The following is a 22,955-nucleotide window of genomic DNA, read 5'->3' on the forward strand; positions in this document are numbered from 1 at the left end:
TCATTGAAAGCTGAGACCTGACAACTGTCTTCACAGGTTATTAATGCAAATACGAAATGACTTGTGACTTGTAAGTGGAATAAAATAACCAGCTTGATGCTCTTTGTTTTGATTTTTTTAAAAATAGGAATAAAAGAGAGTTGTAGAGGATGGGATGACAGAAATCAAGCTCTGCACTCGGGATTGGACATGTGATCCCTCACCCAGATGTCATGTAGCCCTTCCTGAAGGGGATATGGGAGCGCCAGACTGCTGAACGTGGGAGGGGAGAAGGGTGGGTGGGAAGCATGACTTCTTTTTTCTTAGAATCTCAAATGATTAAAATCTATTAGCTCTTCAAGTTGAGGGAGAGCGCTGTTTGTGGTATGCAGTGTTCTGCGCAGAATACACTTGTTCCAAAAAGGTGAGAGCTGAGACTTGCTGAGTGAAAAGAAATTCACTAGATCCCAGCTTATCTGCATACATGTTTCTGAACCTGCTCTAGGAAGTGGAACCCAATTCTGCTGTGTGGCATCTGGTGTGCCGGTCCTAGAGGTGATGCAGTAGTTCCCTTCCCTACCCATGGGTTTACTTGCTCTGGATTCAGTTACCCACAGTCATTTGTGTCCTGCAGATATAAATGAACCTTTCCCAGGAACCTATAACCTCTGAATTGTGTGGATCTTATATGTTTTTCTCGTCTGGTTGAGCCAGGACAAAAGCATGCTGAGCACGGAGGAGCAGAAAATGCTATACAGTTTTTCATAGCAGGATTAGGGATTGAGCCCAGGGCATCTGCCCTGAGCTACATCCCTGGTCCTTTTTGTAATGTTGGAAACAATGCTGTAATCTAGTCACTGAGTTATCAGGCTGGGCTCAGGTCTGTGGTCCTCCTGCTGATGCCTCTCAGAATGCTGAGATTATAGGCAGGTGCTGAGATAATAGGCAGGTATAAGACATCACGGTCACTCACAGTTTTGACCAAAGTCTCCTTTTCCCTCTCAGCTGTCTTGCCCTCCCAAAGGTGCATAGGTGTAGCAAGTCTCTATATTAGTGTGAACACTGGGCAAAATATAACCAGCCCTCATACCATTCCTCTAGGTGCCTGGCCCCTCTGCAGCAAGGTGAACAGGCAAGTGTCAGGATATTCCATCATCAGCCATCTGAATCCTAAAAACCTTCGGGGGTTCAGGGCTTTTGGTTTACCACTGGATGTGGCATCAGACCACTTGCCTAGTCACTGCATTTTGGTGTGTGTGAAGTTCAGCTCATTTCCCTGAGATCAGTTTTCACAGGGAGAGGGGAGTATACATACTGCACTCCTAAGAGAGTCAGATGACAACAAAGATGGAACCAAAAGACAGGTGCAATGAGAAGGGGCACAGGACTTGGAGATCAGAGCTGACAAAAGAACCTACTAGTCTACTGGGCAGTATTGTCAAAGTGCGATGCTGGCTGACTCCTTCCTCAGCCACAGGCAGTTTCCTATGAGTTGCAGAGCACCTTGCATTTCTACCTGCTCTTATCTTCTCATCTGAAACTCTAGCTATGTTTCTCCACTCACAATAAGCCATGAAGACCTTCATTCCTTTCCAGAAACCTACTGTCTCTGTCATTCTGGGCCACTCCCATTCAACACTTCTGCCTGATGTTCTTCTATTGGAAAGCTACCTTATTCACTCCTGAATGAGGTCATGAAAATCCCTCTTGAGGTTACAACCATTACCATCCTTAGTGAATGTGATAGAGGTTGGCTAGGCTAGCAAATGAATTTTTCATTTATGTGGTCAATTATTCATACTGATCAATTCCACAGGGTGAGCCAGCTGAAAGAAGTGCCCAAGACAGCACATTTTTTAGTGACATAATGTCTAAAATGCCTTCCAGATTCTTCATTTTGTTTTCTCCCATTGAGCAAAATACTAGTTCTGAATAAATCTAGGAATATCCATTGGCCCATTAGTGAGAGGGCATACACAGTTGGGGATGGGCAGAGTGGTCCTGGATTTGCACACACAGTAGGTATACCTCAGATGTGGTCCCCAGCTGCAGGTGTTTGCAAAGTGCTATCTGTGGAACCCTGTCCCCAGAATGCCCATGGGTAAGACGCATGCACATCCCTGATCATGTCCATTGTTGCAAGGTTTTGTCATTCTCTCATGGCTGGGCAGCACTGTGTCACAGAATATCGTAAGGGCAAAGGATCTGATGGGGCAGAAGCAAGGAGACTGTTTATCCAGTGTTAAAACTGCTTCTCAACCAATTTGACCACAAAAGTTTTTTTTTTTTTCTTTTTCTGTAACACTTTATTAGAAGGGGCTACTTTTTAGAAATGTTTTTCTCTGAAGTGATTTTCTCCTAGTGGTAGCTGTTAGGCTCACCATCGTAAACAAGAAGTTTTTGCAAACCTATGTGAGCCATTGTGGTGTCTGTGTGGGGTGGTACCTCTGTATTTCTGCTCTCAGCAGAAGCCTGAGGGTGGCGGGTGGCATAGTCACAGATGTAGTGTCAGCATTTATCACCATGCCCGGCACAGCGGAGCTCAGTAAAACATAAAAGTCAGTAAGAAAAAGTTTTACAATTTTGATACTTTTGCAAAGCTTTTAGCTCACAAACATGTCTTCTGTGCCACTAGACTCAGCCTCAAAAGCTGAGAAGCTGACAGATTTCACTTTGGCTTTTGGGGGGCACACGTTTTTCAAGTCTAAGACACAGTTGCACCCCTCAGGGCTAATGCATTCTCCTTGGCAGCATCCTAATTTCCCTCGAGTGGTGATATGCCTGTGAAAATGCTGGATTTTCTTGACATCTAGGAAGAGCAAAGACTTTGATAGCAAGTTTGCTGATTCAGAGCAGACCTTAAAGTGTAACTGCATATATAACACACAAAGCAGGCACCCTGACCAAGCATATATGAGGAGATGACGAAGCTTTCTTTCTCTGAGCCCTTACCTTGCAAGGAGTAGTCTCTGCTATGGGTATGCAGAATGCAGCACTTGGAGTTATTTCCTCTCCATGAGATGGTGGTTTGGCTGGTGGAGGGGTGCATGGACAGAGCCAGTGAAGAGACATCAGTGGTGGTCTGATGGGGCCATTGGCTGTTGTTAGAGTCATAGAATGCCCAGCGGAATAAGGTCAGGACTCAGTGCAGAGGGGAAAGGATTCTAATATCATTATTAGTAATATAATCTTATTAACACAATTTATGTTAACATAATCAATCAACATTAATATACTTACTGGTATAATTATTATTAATATTATTAAGACGGGGACCTTTAGCATCACAAAGCCACGTGGGTCTCAGTCTTTCATATAAGGCAGAAGCTAAGACCTGCTACCTATCCTACCCCTCACAACCACCTGCTGAGAGGAGACTATTATTGTTCTTATTTCACAGGTGCAGAACTGGTGGTGCACAGAGGTCAAATGCTTTGCTTTATGTCATAGTAAGGAAATGGTAATATCAGGAATACAGCCAGCCCTGATGTTGGATAGGTCGTCTTAGTTGCCTCAATGGTGCAGACCTGCTTGGAAGCAGGGGTAGCTATGGACAGGGGCTAGAAGGGAGGGATCAGAGAGAAAGGTCAGATGGCAAATGTCATATAATACTGCACTGCTTCTCAGGTGGAGATGAACGCTTCATTTGATGTATTCCAGTTTCCCATTGTTGTTACAGTCCAAGATCAAGATATTCAGTGATGTCAACTAGAGATCAAAAAGTCCCTTAGCTCTAGGGCTTGTGAGTATTGTCCTCAGGTTAGGTACATGTAGGCCAGGGCAGTCGCACATGCCTCTGGCATGCCTAGTCGCTTCTTCAAGGTGTCCTTGCCACAGGCCAACAAGAATCAAGCCTAACATGCTAGAGGCTGAACCGAGGCTCAGTAAGTGTAATCTGGGCCTGTGTGATCAGCCCTTCCTCTAGCCAGCCCCAAACCCTGTCACTCCAGTGTCGACCAGAGTCTCTCATTGTCATGGAACAAAACATTTATGTCAAAAGGAAATGGAAAGGAAGGAATTTTAAGATACTGTTAAGAATTCCAGAGTTAGTCCTGGATTCAAAGTTAGCTTGATGCAGATGTCACAGATGCCTTCAGGATCTGGAGTCCAGCTTCCTGTCTCTGAGCTCAGTGCCTTCTGTGCATTGGGTCTGTTCTCAGAGTGCGAGGAAGGTATTATAATAACTCTAGTGTTGCAGTTCTTCACATTTACACTCAGTGGAAAAATATCTTTCGGTCATTCTGTATTGCATTGCATTTCCTTGACTCTGATTGGATCATGTGCCTATCATTTACCAATCTCCGTGGCTAAGAAGGTGCAATACATTGGTAGCATAAGTCTGTATCACATGCTCCATTCTGGATGTGGGATAGAATCTAATTAAAAGCTAGAGACTAAATGTGGTGGAAAGCTTCTTCCGCCAAAGGAACTCAAAGAAGGGGACATGGACGCTGGTGGCTATGCTGTAAAAATGTTTGCTCCTGTAAATCTTTTTGATCTCTTATCACTAGAAAATCTATATATACACTTCTGACCAATTCCCAAGGCAGGCTTATGTGTGTGCTAGAGCCATGTGCTTACACCGCTGTGACAGCTTAGACCTATACTTAATAGCAGTGATTAAAGTTATAACTCGAGCCTCTGCCACATGGCTTGTGCTATCAGGTACTGTGGTGTGCATTCTGTAACCTTGCCTTTGAAATAACTCGACTAGAGACTGTTACACTTCTGTTTAACAAAGCTAGAGAAACAAGCTCGGGGAAGAGAAATGCTTTCCAAAGTCCTGTTGTTGGGAGAGAGTCTACAGTGACAAGTCTATAATCCAGTGGCCATGTGCTTGCTGCTGAATCACTTTGTGCCTCTTGTGCACATAATTATTTGGAAGATACTTGCATATTTATTAATGTTTTTAGTGGTCCAGGAGACAGTCCAGAAGAAACAGCCAAGTATCCTCCTTTACAGGTGTCAGAACTTAACACAGATGCAAACTGAATTCCCTCTGCGTGTGTGCATATACATTGGTCTCCAGAGTATCATAAGAAGGGAGAGATTTGAATCTCTGGTTGTGGTGTGAATTGATACTTGTTCTTTGCCTTTAGTTGCATAGTTTCTGAAGCTGATGCTGGATCTCTCTGCTATTGTGTGGCTGTAGTTAGAACATCAGGAAGTGGAGGGTGCTGTGCAGTCTGAGACCATAGGCTTTGCAGGTTTAGTATTTTCCTGGCACATGATATAGAAAGGAAGATGCATCATAACATTCTGGGCCAATAGAGATGCATAGAGGAATGTGTTTATGGTTCTAAGGATCTTTAGTGACAGTATATTCAGGACTTAGCTATAGAATGATCTGACCAGGCTGGGAATAATAGCTCAATGGCACAAGTGCTTGCCTGGAAAGTGCAAGGTCCTGAGTTCAATGTCCAGTACCAAAAAATAAAGAAATAAAAACCAAAAGTACTATATATTACTAGAATGATTTGGCCTGAAGGGAATACTGTTACATCTGCTTTGTTAGCCTAGTGCTGGAGGCTTTATCTCATAGACTCATCCTATAGTTCTGCAAAATAGGTTTGATATATCCATCAAGTGAATTGTTTCCTGCTCCATGGACAGACTGCTTTTCTACTTCTACCTTCATTTTTTAAAATGTATTTGGTACAGAGTCTCACTGTGTAGATTGGACTTATAGTGATCCTCCTGTTTTCTCCCTCCCCAGTGCTGGGATGACAGATGTGTGTCACCATGCCTGTTCTCAGTGGCCAGCTTAGCGTGCCCGGGGGCTGGGGAAGGGGGAGCCGCATAGCATGTGGTGCAGGGGATCAAACCCCAGTTCCTGTGCTTGCCTAAACAGCTGCTAAGTCTGCTGAGCTGCTCACTGGCCCCACTTCTACCTTCTTGAGCATATGACTAAAATTGCTTTTTTGCAAAAAGCAATTGCTCGCCAAGTATTTATGGTTCCACTAGTTAACACAGCATGTCATGAGGCAACTATCACTGTGTGTTCAGTGCTGCTTAGGTGCGCAGGTAAGGAAGCATTGTCCATGGCCTTGCCCTTGGGGAACTCTCATTGGTACCTTGATTGTGTGAAGCAGTCACTCCTGAACTCTCCTAGGCTTCTTGCTGGCACACCTGCCCTGGGAGTCCTTTCTGTTGGACCTGGCACTTGACTTTCTCTTGACCTCCAGTCCTGGGGAAGAAAATGCCACCCGCCCCTTCTTTGGCTGTCCTTTTGCTAATGCATCCAGGCAGAGAACCAAGGGAAATATTTCTTTTCTCGCAGTGGAATTTATATTTTAGGCTCTTTATTTAAGACTCCTTTGGATGTAAGTCACAAAAACTCACTGAAGCTAAAGAGAGGAGGAATCAGAAGACCACAGTGGTAGTTAGTACAGCCAGAGAACTGACCTCAGAGGGCCTGCTACCAGGATCTAGTACCTATTAGGTTCTGAAAAAGCCACAGTCAGCCTTCTCTCAGTGCTCTCTGCTTTCTTGCTTTCCCTGCTTTCTCCTGAGCCTGGATTTATAGCTGCTTTCCTAAGTACATTGCTGGACTGTGCTTCCAGAATTTACAGATCCATGCTTCAGATGACCAGCAGAGATGAATATTATTAAGAATAAATTCCTAACACCAGAGGAGAGAATAATTGGCTTGGGAGTGTGCTCAGAGCTCGACATCCATGTGTGAGAGGGGCGGGGCTTCTTCACTGCCAGCCGGGCCACGGGGTGGGTGGGGGCAGGGGCTGATTGTCAGCAAATGTTGCCACCGGAGAGCATCAGTCACCTACAAGGTGGGTCTCCATCTGGGACATATCAAGGAAATATGTTCTTGGTCTCAGCTCAGGACATTTCTTCACACCGGCAAAGTGTAGGATTTGCTTCAGCTGACTTGTTTTCAGTCTTCATATCTGCGGTAGAGAAACTCCTCTGCCTGCATGGTTTAAGGTATTTATTGTTTTAAAACTTCCTGGGTCAGCAGAGTACCTAGAGATCTAGTATGTGATTATTAATTCGAAAGGATAGAAAATCATGAGTTGGGGTTAGTAAATCCTCTATTACAGTAAGACTATTCCAAGAAAATAAAGGGCCCTTCTCATGAGGGTGAGGAGCATTTGTACCAATATGCTGCTCTGGGTTGGAGATGGCCCCTCCAGGCTCATCCAAGCTCAGCAGTGAGGTTCCAGCTCCTCTCTCTTCTACTAAATTGAACATAGGCGGTATTTCGGCGTGGTGACGGGAAGCTGCTATGTGCATGGGCATCATGCGACTTGATGTTGCTTTGCCTGGTGCTGGGCCTGGACTCCTTCGGATGACACACAAAGTGGACCACTAAGGAAAAGGGGGGTGTTTCCTCTTTTGGACCCCGAGTTTCAGCAACATCCAGGGCACTAAATACCTCCTCAAGGGTCAGGTCTCGACGTGGTACCTTCCTAGACACTGCTGTTAGCTCTTGCAGATGCACGCGCTGGGCCACATACTCTAAAGCTGTATTACTCAATCAGTGTTCTTGAATGTGAAAGCAGTTTACAGCTTTGAAAGAAACTTGGAACATACAGAAAGTATGAAGAAGAAAATGAGAACACCTGTCAGCCCCTATGTGCAGAATCATCAGTGTAAACCTTTGGCATGTGTGTGTTTGTCTTCTACCTCTGCATCCCAGGGTGTATACTTCTAAAAAGACAGAAGCAGATGATGTGGTGTTTGATACTGTGCATTGCTTTTTAAAACTTACATTACTGATTACTCATTCTTTTTCAATTTTATGTAGATGTACTTTCATTTCAAAACACTAACCCGCTTAAAGTGTCCAGTTAAACTTTTAGGCTGTGGAATTGGCACCCTGATTACATTTCAGAACATTTCTCTCAGCCACCAAAAGTCCAAGTTCCCATTCCAGGCTGGGCTGCTCTGTGCCTCTCTATACGCAGCTGCTTTGCACGTGCTACAGGGATGGCATCGCATGCCTTGTCTCAGCGTTCCCAGAGGCTCTCTGGGAAGTGTGGTATGAATGCTGGTATACATTCCTCTCTCCAGAGAAAGGCAGGGCAGCAGAAGTGTCTTACCTGAGTGCCGAGAAGGCGGTGATTACAACTGTTAATGTGATTGTGAGGAAAAAGTAAGGTGTCTGTGTTGGCATCTCATGGACCTCATCTTAGGGTCTGGCTTATTAATTTATCTGAACCAAAGACCGTGTTACAAGTACTGATTTTCCCTGTGAAGGTTACTTGACACCAGAGGGCCAGGCAACTTTTTCTTTGGGGAGAGTGTGGAGCAACAGAACAAGCAGTGCAGGATGGGGGCCTGTGACAAGCTCCTCTGCATGCCAGGAATTCAAATATTTTCCCTTCCTTTTGTGCTTAGCTAATTAGAGATGTTCCTCAAACCACTTACTTTCTTCCTCTGTACTTAGAGGACTCCCCCACCCCACCCCCAGAAAAACCCCTTATTGGGTTTACAACCTGTCTGCCTTCAGAAAAGTGGAAATGATGTAGTTCTTTTTGGCTGGAACCCTATTCATGAATTTCAAAGAAGAAAGCTTTTTAAAAGTCACCTGTTCTATTTGTGTCAGCAGAAAGGAAACTTGTTTGAACCCTCGCACTCTGTCATCTTGAGTTTAAGTCATGAATCTATGTTGTTTTGAGGCAGGTGTGTCTCACAGAATCCACACACCCTTGTGAAGGGAGGGCATTTTCTATAACTCAGTACAAGAGCCGTGCGGATGCAGGGTGGGGGTGCAAGGCTCTGCCTCCAGACAGAGATCTCAACACAGTGTGGCCCCATTTCAGCCCCCAGTCAGGATAGTGACTATTTACTATTCTATCGTAATAGTGATGCTTGGAATGTGAGATGAACATACCTTCCCACCTCTCAGTTTTCTTTTTCATATTGAATTGATGTTTTGCAAGCACTTCTGTTTGCCAGATATTATGCTTACATTTTACATTCACAGACATATTAGTGTATTTATACATGTAACATACATGTGACATTCCCCTCCCCCCCAACAGCATATTTTTGGCATTGACCAGGTGATAGTGATAATGGTGTTTATTTTTAGGAGTTCAGGCAACTGACTTTCTGTATATCCTTATCAAATTCTGGTGTCTGTGTACTTGAATTCTAAAGGATCTTGTATTCTCTTGGGTCTTAAATAAGATGTTTATACCCATGTTGTGGAGCCCTGTGTGTTTCTTTCATCAAAGCATCTTCAGGCCTGAACTTACCAGAAGTTTGGAGCTGATACTTCTAAAGGAGACCCAGGAGGCTTCCCCATATATGTGCTTGGCCCTAGCAGTGATGGTTGTCCTAGCTGGCCTATGTTAGATTGTATAATAGTGGGGTGGGGTCCTGGGCCCAGGAGGGGTCTTGTAAGGTCTGGGGAAATAGTAGTCTCCTGGCTGTCTCTTCTTTTATCTCTTTTCTCAGTCTCCGAGTTGTCTTCCTGGTTTTGTAGGATGTCTGGACCATCTCTTGATCCTGCCATTCAATTTTGCCTTACCATTATATGTAACATCTTTGGCTTTTAATTTGGTTTCTTTTATGTTCCTGTGGTGGATTGACAGTGGGTGGTCAACATGTAACACCCAGATGAACTGAACCAGTGGGGTGCTGTGCATGAGAGGTCTACCAAGGACTATTCCGGGAGGCATAAGAGACAGAACTAGAGAAGAGGAAAAGTTGTTGGGAAGCTGTTGGAGGCTTCAGGGAACTGTAGAGAGCTGTTGGTTCTGTTGGTTCTGTTGGAGGAGCTTATCAGGATGGCTTTCCTGATGAACTCTGGTGTTCTTATCATCAAAAGAGCTTGAGAACTTGTTGTCACTTGGGATGGATTGCGCTCACTTTGAGGGAAATCTGATCCTAACTTTGAGCATCACTTTCTGGCTCTGGAGGGGAAGATGGTGCACTATTCAGTTCTCCTAAAGAAATGGTTATGCTGGCTTTCCTGATAGGAGCTGGATGTTCTCATCATCTCATGAACTTAGGATCTCACTGTCACTGAGGATGGCTGCGCTACCTTTTCGGAGCACTCTGATTCTTTCTTTTGAGTGTTGCTTCCTGGCTGCAGCTCATATCCCTCAGCCTGCTAGCACAGATCCTTTGTCCTGCGGGCGCAGACTTTCTAGCTTCCACCACTGACCCGTGAAATACACACCTATGTGAGGCATCGTCCTGGGCCCTTGGCCTCCAGTTGGACTCACGGGAGGCACTGTTATGGGCTTAGGTCTTCGGCTGGACTCACGCAGGACATTGCTGTGGGATCCAGGCCCTCAGCTGGATTCTTTGGTCTTTAGTGTGTGGATAGATTTCCTGCACTCATTTGTATATGACTCTTTGGGTGACTATTAGAAAATAATCTTATAATTAAGTGTTCTGCATTATATTGTTTTTCCCTTGCAAAACCCCAAACCAAAGTCCATTTGGATGTACAGGAGTTCTCTCAAGTTTTTGTCCCCAGACACAGCTGTGTACATTCAGGCCCTTTTATCTGGTAGGCTCAGTGGTTTCTCGGGGGTTAACCTGCACTGCTGTCCACTTAGTGTGTGATGACAGTGAGGACACTCTAGCCTCACTCTCAGCGATCATGTTGTCAGTCAGGTTTAATTATCACTCAACGATGGTGATGCAGTCGGGAGGGGCACTGCTCTAGCTGCTGCCATTGACGGTCTGTGCCAGCCCTCAGGGCTTGGCTTGGGCCTTCTTCCCTAGGAAACTTCCCCTACTCCTACTCTCCCTTTTGTAGCCATTGATTTTTGTGATACTCTTTTTTTACACTTAGCATATTCTGCTTTGGACTATGATTTAAATGTTCATCATACATGTGTCTTCACAGTATTTATTTTAAAATGCTTTGTATTTTAAGGAGCAGTTTGTACTGCAATAATGAGTATACATGTGTTTTTGGGCTCCCACAAGGAAGAGACTTTGTTTTGTTGCACAAATCTTGGCACTTCACCCACCTCACCCTGCCACCCTGTAGAAGGTGAGAATGGCCAGTTACTGCAAGAACCAGATAGGGCAGGGAAAAGGGTAAGTAGTCTGTTCTCTCAGTTGTTTGATGAACATTACTGATTGCTGAGCATTCTGTGGGGTGCCCATTATGGACAAAACACAGTCGTTGGGGAGACAGGCGATAAGCCTAAGTAGAAAAATTCCTAATTGTGCTTGTGCTACTGCATGGTGTCATACAGAGTGATGGGACAGGGAATGATCTGTGGGAAGGCCTCTCTAAGAAAGAGGCCTGTGAGCCCAGGCCAAAGGGAAGAGGACAATCTTCTGATAGAAGGAGGAGGAGCAGAGGAGATCGAGGTTGTGAGAACGGAAAGAGTGTGTGGATGGGGTGAAGCTGAAGTTGTAAGCCAGGGATGTGGGCTGAGGCGAGGCCAGAGAGGGAGCAGGGCCTGGAGTGACTACTGGGGCCTCACAGGCCCTGCTTTGGCATTCTCATCACCAGTACTGAGATGGCAAATGCTGTTTTGAGTGTGGAAGAATGATGTGATCTAAGTTGTGCAAATCACAGAGTCCATAAACAATGGCTCTCCAGCAACCAAATAAGATGAAATGGAGGAGGAGCATGATGGGGCACTGAGGGCTCTGTTAGGAGTTTGTGGCTGTTGGGGATGTGACTAAGGCAGGGTTTTACTGCTGGCTCATCTCTCAAGGGACCCCTTTCAAGATGTGATTGTGCTACTAGATGTCCCAGGAATGAGTCAGAACTTCTTGGCCAAACCTTGGTACATCCTTAAGTTGTACAGAGTTGGAAGACTGTTGGGTGGTGGAGCCTTATCAGGAGAGCTGGGTCACCACAGGCATAAGGCTGGGGTATCTCACACCTTGGCTCCTCTCTACTCTGCTTCCTGGTTGTTATGATGTGTCCTCTACCCAGGTCCTTCTACTGTGCCATTTCTGCCTGGGAGCCAGCCAGCTATGCAATAACAATGGGAGGCACAATAAACCTCTCGCCTTTAAATTGTAGGTATGGTGTATTTCTGTTCCAGCTAGGAAAAAGTGACTTAAGATGAAGACATTTTAAGGATGTCCTCCATCAACTCACTCACTGGCTAGATGATAGAGCTCAAGAAGGTAAGAGACTTCCCTGGGACCTGCAGCTGCAGCCTTGCCAATCGCCTCACTGTTCCTTTTGCTCAGACAAAGACAGAAATAGTTCTTGAACTCAATTTAAATCCTGTAAAGGTTGTGCAGCTGAGTGGGAAGTGGGGCTTCACAGAACCTTAGTGGTGCCCAGGAGCATCCTAGATTTGCCATCAGTCACACTGGGAATCTGAATCTCAGCCCTATTTTCTGGTTATATTACTCTTGGGCAATTCATTTAACCTTTCTGGTCTTCACTTGTAATGTCTATCTTACCTTGCTACCTTAGAGAAATGCCAGTGGAGTAACTGGTATACGATGCACATGGTGCCTATTCCAGTCCCTCGTGCAATGGGTACTCAATAAATGAAAAGATGAAGCATCACTCTACTTGGCACCTGACTCACTTAGATGCAGCTTACCAATCTGAGGGTAGTGTAGGACTGGATGTGTTTCTACAGATGACCACAAGCCTTTCCTGGAAAACCGTGTGGTGGTTGAAGTGAACTAACAATACTGAACTCTTATGAGCTTGCACTCCTTTCTCCTCTCTGTCTCCACAGCTCCTACCTGAAACAGTGTTTTTCAGTGTTCATTAGCTGAAGTGTTGCATGGGTGGCTCATGTGCTATCAAGAACTTAAAGCAGGGTATGTACCCACTGATCACCCTCACACCTACATCCATTTTAGATTTTTCACCCCAACTTTCCATGTGAATCACAAGTAATCATGTGATGGGTTTGGAGCAGTGTCATGTCTTTAAGTGCTGATATAGTTAAGGAGTAGTTATACTGGCTTTCTTCTAATCTAACTAAAGAGTCAATGTTCATTTCTATTTTGAGAAAAGCTGGAAGAAGGAGCCAGGAGATGCAGGAGGGATATAGGTATGGAGCCCTTGCCTTGAAAGCCACTCATCACTGGCCAACTGTCCCCCACAGTGTCTCGGGATCAGTGAGTCAGCCAGCCAGAGGTGCTAAGTAGAAACAGTGAGCAGGCAAATAACAGGAACATAAATATTACGAATTGGGTCCACAGGTCATCTCTTTGCTCCTGTCCTTTGGGCAGCTCATCATGATGGAAGAGCTAATTTTCAGCAGGAGTGCCTGGTGGAGGCCTGGCAGAGCAGAGGTGAGGTCCCGGCGAGAGTCGCTGTGTGACATGCAATAATGGCCAACCTGGCTCCAGCCGCATGATAGATGAATCTCCACTGTGTCTAGTCTGAGGGTCAGGGGAGTCTGTCATGCAGATGGGAAGAGGGACTGGAGCTGCAAATGGGAATCATTTGACCTTCATAGCTTTTCTTTCTACTGTTTGTTTAAGCACTTCCAGATCTTAATCTAGATTGATGAAGATGAGACCAGTGAGTAATCCCTTGAGTGTGCCATGGAGATGGCTTTTCAAGCTCGTGTCACAGTGGAGAGTGTGCACCAAGAGATATGGCGTGAGAGAAGCCACTGAAGCAGCAGTGTAGACAGATACCATGCAAAAATAAACTAAGAAGGAGCACAGGGGCACAAGAGCATGCTGATAACCAGTGTTGCTTGTATCTACCACATTCCATGCATATGATTACTTGCCATTTTATTTTTGAAGCAGCACCCCTCTTCTAAGGTCAGATACTTTCTCTAAGGTTTAGTTTTTAAAAATTGAACTATTGAATGCTTGCTGTATAAATAACCTGTGAAAAGGTTCTAGTGTTTATGAAGGCTTTAACTGGATTTCTAGGATGATTGGCAACTGAATTCATCAAGTTTATCTATAGAAACAAAATTAATAGGACATATATAAAATCTATGTAAAAATAGACTTTTTGTGTGTGGAGTGGCTCCAACTCTTAGGGAGGAGCCTGAGTTGAGCAGTTAGCTAACTGGAGAACCAGGAGAGCTGACAGTGTAAGCTGCAGTCCTGATCCCGGCACGCTCAAGATCCAAGGAGAGCCTGTTTTTCAGTTCAAATAGTAAAGTGGAGAAAACTAATATCCAAGCTCCAGTAGCCAGGTGGAGAGTTGCTTTTCACTCAGACAGTTTGTTCTATTCAGGGCTTCAGTTGATCAATGAAGACCTCCAACCCATTAGGGAGGCCAATCTGCTATAGTTCATCCAAATATTAATCTCCTCCAGAAGCAGCTGCACAGACACAGCCAAGATATGGCGAACTGGCAACCCAGTCAGGTTGACACATAAAATTCAATGTTGTAGCCTCCAAAGTCTGGTCTGGGGGAAAACATAACAATTTAAAGTAAGTGTATGACTTTATCCATCAGTTCTAATTTGCTAGGATTTTAAAAGTATAAAAAAGCAGCTTTTAAAGATCTGTTATATAGAGATGATGTGTCTTGGAATTCATGAGGCAGAGAGCTTGGCTGGTGGCATAACCATGTGGATTACTAGTTGTGTGGGATCTGACAAGTCTGCTAGCTTCTGCAAGTCTCAGTCAGGAAGTGTGAAGTGACAACAGCACCAGCTCCTCAGGTGCTTGGCAGGAACAGCTAAGGTCATACATGTGAAGCTCTTTGCATTGTCTTTCCAGCTGGTGGGCTGGTTGTTGTTACCACCATGTTCTGTGTTTAGGAGGAGACTATGCAAACATTTACTAGGTGAGACCCGCGTGCCTGGCATGGTACTAAATACTTTATGTGCCTGTATCCCCTGTGATCTATCTCCTCAGGAACGAGGAGCAGGTCTTAGTATCTGATTTGTTTTACCCCCAAAAACCTCTCAGTATCATGTTTTCTTTTCTGAATTTTTCTTTAATTATTGAAATGAGAAGTCTATCTCTGTGGGGAACGTAGTAGGCCACCCTGGAGAACTGTCAGTTTCCTAAGCTCATCTTCCTCCTGGTATCCCTGTCTCTGGGTTGCCATGGAGGATGGGGATTTGGAGGCCAGGCCTCAGTGGTGACATCGGCCCTGGAACCCAGGAATCCATGCAGGTCTGGCATCCACGTGGGTGGGACTTAGGCTCTGGAGTCACTTTCCCCACATGTGCGTCCCTCTGTGGAGTCATTTGTCATGCTTGCTCTCTGGTGGTTAGTGAAGGGGAGCTTGAGTATTAGGTGGATGTCAGGCAGCAGCACAGACTATGATGGGCTGCTGCTGTTTTGACCTGAAATTGAATCACAATTAAATGTGAATAGTAGATTTCAAAGTGTGATCCTAAGTATCTATAGGAACAATATAGATAGTCATATCTATATGACTTGTTCATAAGTCATGTTCTTCTCTCTTGCTTAGACTTTTTTCTAAGCTGTTTCTATGACCTAAGAATGCAGATAACTTCCCCAGTTGGGAAGACCCACTATAGAAAAGGTGGAGGGATGTGTGTTTCCATGTTCCTTCTCTGTGTGCATGTTGGTAGGTAGGACTGTTCAACTGTGATAGTTCATTTCTCTAGGACCTGTGTGTTTTTATTATTGCCCACTTTACAGAGGAGAAACTGGAAGCCTAGCCTGGTTATTTGCTTTGCCTAAGGTCACATAGCTTGTATATAAAAAGTAAGACATCTTTTTTTTTAGTAATATACTGGACTATTGGGAGGAAAAGCCCTATAACAGTGATGGTGAACCTTTTAGAGCTTTCAGTAATACAAACAATGTGCTGCTCAGTGTGTGCCATAGGTTTACCACCCCCGCATGGTGGTATCATGTAGATACCAAGAGTTGTAAGGGTCTAGGCCTCTTCCTCTAAATTATCTTCCTCCTTTCTTGGAGGTTGAGGGAAAGTGTCTCAACAACTGGAGGTTTCATCTTGCTGACTCTGAAATATATCTACTTGTGTTGGCAATTATTGGTATAATAGGGGTAATTAATAACCTCAACATTGTATACTTCATATTTACTTTCTTATTTATTGTAAGTTGCTTATGAGATGGAAATGAACCTTTGTTATTTTATAGCAGCAAAATAAAGGACTATTAAAATCATTAGTTCTTTATTTTCTGCAACGTTTCCATCATTGATACCCAAGTGATAATTGTGGCTGATGCTGATGATGTACTTCCTAGAGAGCAAGCAGAATTTTAGGTGAGCAAATAAACAAATCTTCAGTTACCCTGCGTGGTAGCCAATGTTGTGCTGCAGAGCTGGGGCAGGAGAATAGTCTGACTCAAGATTTTGTGCTTTTAACAATGCTCTATCCCTCCCTTTGGAAAAAGCAGAGTGCCTGAGCTTTTTGAGACATTTCATTTGAATCCATGATGAATACAAATGATTATTTTTTAGAATCAAAGTGAAGTGTATTCAGAGTGATGTTCTTTTGGACAATATCTCATCAGAAATAATGAAGTTTAATGCAACGTGTATGAAAATGCACCCCATTTGAGGACATCCCGAGAGAAATTATTTGGTTGATTTTTACAATGGGCATAAACACAATGAAATGATAGACAAGACAAATTCAGGTAATCTCCAGATTAAAATTCTGAACAGTGAAATAGCATCTTACATGAAAGGTTGAATTTCTTGATAAGTTCCAAATTATATTCCCACCTTATTTAAGAATATGTGTTGGCAGGTTTAACAAGATCTTGGCACATTCTAATTTGAGATTTATTATAAGATGTGTGCATGTTTAATAGGGGCTTAATTATTCATATCCACATCTTCCTGACAGTAACTTATTTCAGTTTTAGATAAATTCTTGGCACATTGGGGAATATTGGCTTCTGCTGTTAAAAAGATTCAGTGAAAGGAAAACCAAATGCATATGCAAGAAATTACCCAGGGCATCCAGCTCTACTCAGGCTGGGGTCCACTTGTATGCATTTGTCAAAAGTGCTCTTTCCTGTTCCTGGCTATTGAGGAAACCCAGGGGCATTGGAAGAGCTCAGGATTTGGAGTGAGACTGCCTGAGATCAATCCCAGTTATGTCCTCAGGGTTGTGCGGTCTTGGCCTGATTTCTTAATGACTTGGAGCTTCAGATCTTTGTGTACAGAGTGAGTCCCCAATTGCTTCTCTCAGTGGGTTGATGTGAAGATGAGCAGAGGCATTGTCAAATGGGAGGCGCAGTGCATGGGACAAGCGTGCTGAGTGGAAGCTGCTTTCCCACATTTCCTTTCCTGCCACCGTCTTGAAGATAAACAATGATAATTAGTTTTTATAGAAATTAGAGGCAGTTAGTATAGATGAGGCAGTGGTGAAATGTAGCGATACACTGAGGTGCTGGTTGGTGCATGTGAATTGGTGGAGCTTGTTTTAGATGTAAACTTGTTGATGCCCATTCAAGCTAATTGGCCCAATAGCCTTTATTTCCACTTTTTCCTTTGCCTTACTCCCACTTATGGTTGGCTTTTTCTTTCGGCTCAAAAGAAACTTTGTTTAGTGAAATTCTGTATTATTTCTATTTTTTATTAGTATTTTTTGTTCTCAAAAATTTAAAAATTAAATAAAACATGATGACATTTCAAAATATCTGGGATTCACTGGAGTCCCCACATTTGTTTCCCATTAGCTTATGTTGCTCAATAAAGAAAAAAAAAAGACACTCTGTCAGAGAAATCATAGGTGAGTTTCCTATGAACTGTCACACCCATTACTCTCTGTAGTTTATTCACCAGACTCATTTTCTCCGTAGCTCTTAGTAGTCTTATTAAATACCCATGTGCGAGTTTATGTGCCCATCTTCGTCCTTGAATTTGAATGCTAGGAAGGCAGAGTCCTCAACTGGTTCCTTCCTTCTTCATACCAGCACCAGGCAGTGCTCTTTCTTGCATGGCTTGGGTGCTTGGATCAGTGGACATTAGGCCTCTGCGGCCAGTGCAAGGCTCTCATGCTGTTTCGAGGACCACGCCACCAGACTTGTTCACATAACCTAGTGTCAGTGATATTTTGTTCTCTGCCTCTTTGGAAGCTTCATTTAGGAATGGAAGAACATTCCCAAGAACAAGACTATTGTTCAGATTCTTCTGATAATTCTGGCTCACACAGGAGGTATAGCTTTTGTTTCATTTATTGTAGTAAAAATTTAATAATGTAACATTTGCCTTCTTAAATTTTGAGTGTTCTTTATGATATCAATAACATTGTGAAATTGATAACATTTTACAGTTGATTTTTAACTTTTTATCTTGCACGACTGAACAACTCCCATTCTCCCTCATCCCTGCCCTGCCATCTCTGGAAACCAAACTGATGATTTTGTGTGACTGCTGTACTTTAGTATCTCATGTAAGTGGAATCTTGCAATATCTGTCTTGCTTTGACTGATTTATTTCACTTAACATAGTGTCCTCCAAATTCATCCATATTGCATCATATGACAAGATTTCATTCTATTTATTTATTTTAATGTGTTTAGTACAGGTTCTACAGGGTCTAAGAGTCTCATTGCACAGATCAGACCCATAGCAATCCTCCTGTTTTCAGCTTCCCAAGCGCTGGGATTACAGGTGCATCCCACCATGCCCAATCTCAGTCGCTGTCTCAGTGCGCCCCAGGGGTAAGGCCAGCATGGCATGGGGATCGAGCCTTGGCCCCCTATGTTTGCCTAGGCATTTTAGTCCACTGAGCTATCTGACTGGCCCTAGATTTCCTTCTTTTTAAACGCTGAATAATATCCTCCTATATTTATTTACCACGTCTTGTTTTTCATTCATTCATAGATGGAGATTTTCATTGTGAATAATGCTACATTTAGCATTGGAGTACAGAATCTTTGAGATTCTGATTTTAATTATTTTGCATAAATACTTGGAAGCAAACTTCTGAATCATATGATAGCTCTAGATTTATAATGTTTAAAATGCTGCGTACTTTTTTGTAGCATTTGCCCCATTTTACATTCTCACCAATAGTGTATAAGTGTTCTCTTTTCCTCCACATCTCTGTTAGTTTTTTGTTTGTTTGTTTGTTTTTTTGTGTGTGTGTGGCCCTTCTAACATGTGTTGGGTGATAGTTTTGATTTGCATTCACTTGGTGGTTAGTAATATTTTGCTATCCTTGCCAGTCTTTGGCATGTCTTCTTTACAGAAATGTTTGTTCAAGTTCTTTGTCCATTTTTAATCCATTGTTTTTCTGTTATTGAATTGTAGAGTTTATTATGTTTTATATATTAGTCCCTGAGCAGATCTATGGATTGTAAGCATTCTTTCTCATTCTGTAGGTTCTTTTCATTAGCCTGTTTCCTATGTGACACAGAGCTTTCTACTTGACATGGTGCTACTTGTCTATATTTGTTACTAATATCTGAGCTTTTAGGTTCATACCCAAGAAATATTTGCCAAGACTGAGTTTATGTAGCTTTCCCTCCATTTTGTCTGATGAGTTTTAGGGTTTGGGGTTCTTACATGAGTAAGACCCCAACCTTTTGAACTGATTTTTGTATAAGTTGTAGGAGAAGGGCCAGGTTTACTCGGTTATTCTTGCATCAGATTTCCCACCACCATTGTCAGAGACTCTTCTGCACTGTGTATTTGCAACACCCTGGCCAAAGACTATTTGCTGCCTATGCTTGAGTTTATTGGTGGGTTATAGTCCACACCACCGGCATATAAATATTTCCTTATGTACCTGTCATACGGCTTTGATTGTATAATATGTTTTGAAGTCAAGAAGTTCTCCATTTTTCTTCCTTTTTCAAGGCTATTTCAGCACTTCAGAATCCTTCATGGTTCCATTAAAATATTAATGTTGTTTATTTCTACTTTTTTAAAAAATGTGCCATTGAGATTTTAGGAGCAGTTGCATTGAATTTGCACTTTGTTTTTGGTAGTGTGGACATTTTGACAATATTAAGTCTTAGCCATTAATAAGTGATGTAAAAAAATAAGTGATGTGTTTTCTTTTATTTGTCTTTAGTTTCTTCTGCAATATATTTAAGTACACAAGTCCTGCTTCTTAGTTTATTTATACTTTATTATTTTTGATGCAGTTGTAAATGAGATTGTTCTTTTCATTTGTCTTTTGGATTGTTCATTGTTAATGTTTATAATACAACATGGTTTTATCAATTATTTGCCTCTGAGTTTTTATTGGGGTGGAGGAAGATGAGCTGGCTCTCTTCTTTTGGGGGCCAGGGATCTCTGGGGTGGGGGGTAGTCTGTTTCCTTCCTCAGTCACAGGCTTGTGGCTATGCAGGATGGCATCGGTGGTGGTCTTGAGTAGATCAGGATGTGGTGCATGATCCTGGGCATCTGGTGCATGACATTACCAAGTGTGGTGATCCACACATTCTTGGTGATGGTGGTCCTTGTGGAGGAGGCAGCTGGCTTTCCCTGGCCAGATCTCCACTTTCTCGCCATCACTATACTTTCTCGGTGGTGCCAAGGTCCAAACTCATATGCTTGTGGTGAATCATCCCATTGTTTTAATGGGGTTGTGGGCCTTCAGGTTATTGGGCTTCATCCCGTGTATCTGCTTTTTATTTTTACCTTCTTGTGATACTGAGAATTAAAGTATGCCCTTCACACTGAGCTACATCCATACTCCTTTTTATTTCATTTAAAAATTTTTTTTGTTCTTTTTTATTTTTAATTTTGTGTTTGTGTGTGTGTGTGTGTGTGTGTGTGTGTGGCCAGCTCCGCCCACCAGGGGGCAGAGCTGGCTGGCATGTGGTGCTGGGGGATCGAACCGCAGTCCCTGTGCTTTGCTAAGTTTGTTCGAAGTAGGTGCTAAGTTTGTTCTAAGTAGGTGCTTTAGACCACTGAGCCATCTCACCAGCCCCTCATTTAAAATTTTTAAGACAGGATGTCATCAAGTCCCTTAAGTTGGTCTCAAACTTGCAGTTCCCTATGTCCTCCTCTCACCATGCTGATTGCAGGTATGCACCACTACACTGGCTGCTTGTTCATTTTGATCAGGAAACCAAAGCAGTCCTGCACCACTGCCATTCAACATGCATGCTTGGACATGGTGAATGCACCTCACATTTTGCCTTTATTAGTTCCATTGGTTTTTCATGAAATCTGTAGGGTTTTCTACATATAAGGTCATGTAATCTCTAACGATGATTTGACTTCTGTTTTTCTAATTTATATCCTTTAAATTTCTTTTTCTTGCTTTATTTCTCTGTGTTGGTTCCATGTGGTGAGACTGGGCATCTTTATCTTTTTCTATGCCTGACATGGAACATTTCCAGGATTTTATCATTAAGTATGATAACCATGGGCTTGATGTTGAAGTAACTTCCTTTTTGCCTCAGCTTTCTAAGTATTGTTTTGGAATGGAAAGGTGTTGAATTTCATCAAATGCCCTTGCAGTATTTATGGAGATGATCACATGATTTTTAACCTTGGTTTTGTGAAAGTGGGCTGTCACTCTGCTTGATTGTCATAGTCTGAATGATCCTTGCAACTCAGGGACAAATATCTCCTTGATCATCATGTGTGAACCATTCTAAATGCTACTGAATTAATTAGGTAGTATTTTGTTGACAATGTTAGTGTCTATATTTATTAGGAATATTGACCTGCAGTTTTCTTTTCTTGTGAAGTCTCTGTCTTTGTTATCATGGTTGTTAGTTTTGAAAGTGAATTTGGAAGTGTTTCCTCCTTGACTTTTTGAAGGTTTGAGGATTGGTATTAGTTATTCTTTACATGTTTACTAAAATTCACCAGGAAATCTAGCAGGTTCATGGCTTTTCTTTGTTGGGAAGTTTTTGAATATAGACTCAATTTCTTTATTAATTACAGATCTGTACAGATTTTCTATTTTTCCATAGTTCAGTCTCCAGTAGATTGTATGTTTATAGAAATTTATTCATTTTTCTTGGGTTGGTCATTTTGTTTTCAGTTTTGTTGTTGTGCAATTATAGTGCTTGCTTGTCTTTATTATTTCTATAAAATCAGTACTAATGTTATATATTTTCATTTTCTATTTTAATAATTTGAGTCATTTCCCTTGTTAGTCTTATAGTTAACAATTAAACTCAATTGTTATAATGATTTTCAATTACATAATACATTGTAATCAGCTATTATCACTATGTTGTATACTAGACCTCTTGAATTTACTCTTTCTATTCAAAATTTTGTATCCTTCTATTTCACATTTTGTATTCTTTGACCAGTATCTCCCCATCTTCCATTTATGGTCACACCATTCTATTCTGCTTTTATTCATTTGACTTTTTTTAAGAGTCTAGGTGGAGGTGAGGTAATGTGGGGTTTGTCTTCCTGTCCCTGAATAATTGCATATAACATTATATTCTAGAGGATCAACCTTGTTACAAATAACACTATTACCTCCCTCCCACCCTCTTCTCCTCCCTTTCCTCCCTCATAACAGGAATTGAGCTCAGTGACAGCAAGACAGCCTGAGCTATATCACCACCCCTTCCTTCTTTTTCAAGGATAAGTAATATTATATCATGTGCATATACCACATTCTCTTTATTCAATCACTGATGAATGCTTAGGTTGATTTTATATCTTGAATTTTGTGACTATTGTTGCAGTAACTATGGGAGTATATGTGTCTCTTCAGCATACTGATAGTTTCTTTTGATTACATATCCAGTAGTGGGATTACTACATCACACACAGTTCTATATTTAATATTCTAAGGAACCACTGTCTGCAATCATGGCTGTACTAATTTACACTATATCCAACAGTGTGGAAGTGTTTCCTTCTTTCCATATCCTTGACAACATGTTGCCTTTCAAATTCTCAGTAATTGCCATTCTAACGAGTATGAGGTAATGCGCTATTGCAGCTTTAATTTGTATTTACTGGATGAGTAAGGACATTGATTTTTTTTCCCTGTGGTCATCTATGGGATGGGCATCTATGTCACTGGTGCCAATATTTGCTTCATATATGGGTCCTCTAATTCTGGGTGCCTATGTGTTTGTAATGACTATATCAGATAGTTCAGGTAGAACTACCTTTTATAATTATATAATCTCATGCTTTGTCTGTTGTGAGAGTTTTTAAGTTAATGTCTACCTTTCCTG

At 42.4% G+C, this 22,955-nt stretch overlaps 1 protein-coding gene across 1 annotated transcript in view; it reads left to right on the top strand.

The window, feature by feature from the left end:
* Positions 1-22,955, top strand: part of Spock1 (SPARC/osteonectin, cwcv and kazal like domains proteoglycan 1) — a 570,527-nt gene that overhangs the window by 172,511 nt on the left and 375,061 nt on the right. The gene's annotated exons all lie outside the window — the stretch shown is intronic.

The sequence above is a fragment of the Octodon degus genome, unplaced genomic scaffold (assembly GCF_000260255.1).
Source record: "Octodon degus isolate 3935 unplaced genomic scaffold, OctDeg1.0 scaffold00048, whole genome shotgun sequence".
NCBI classification, from domain to species: domain Eukaryota; kingdom Metazoa; phylum Chordata; class Mammalia; order Rodentia; family Octodontidae; genus Octodon; species Octodon degus.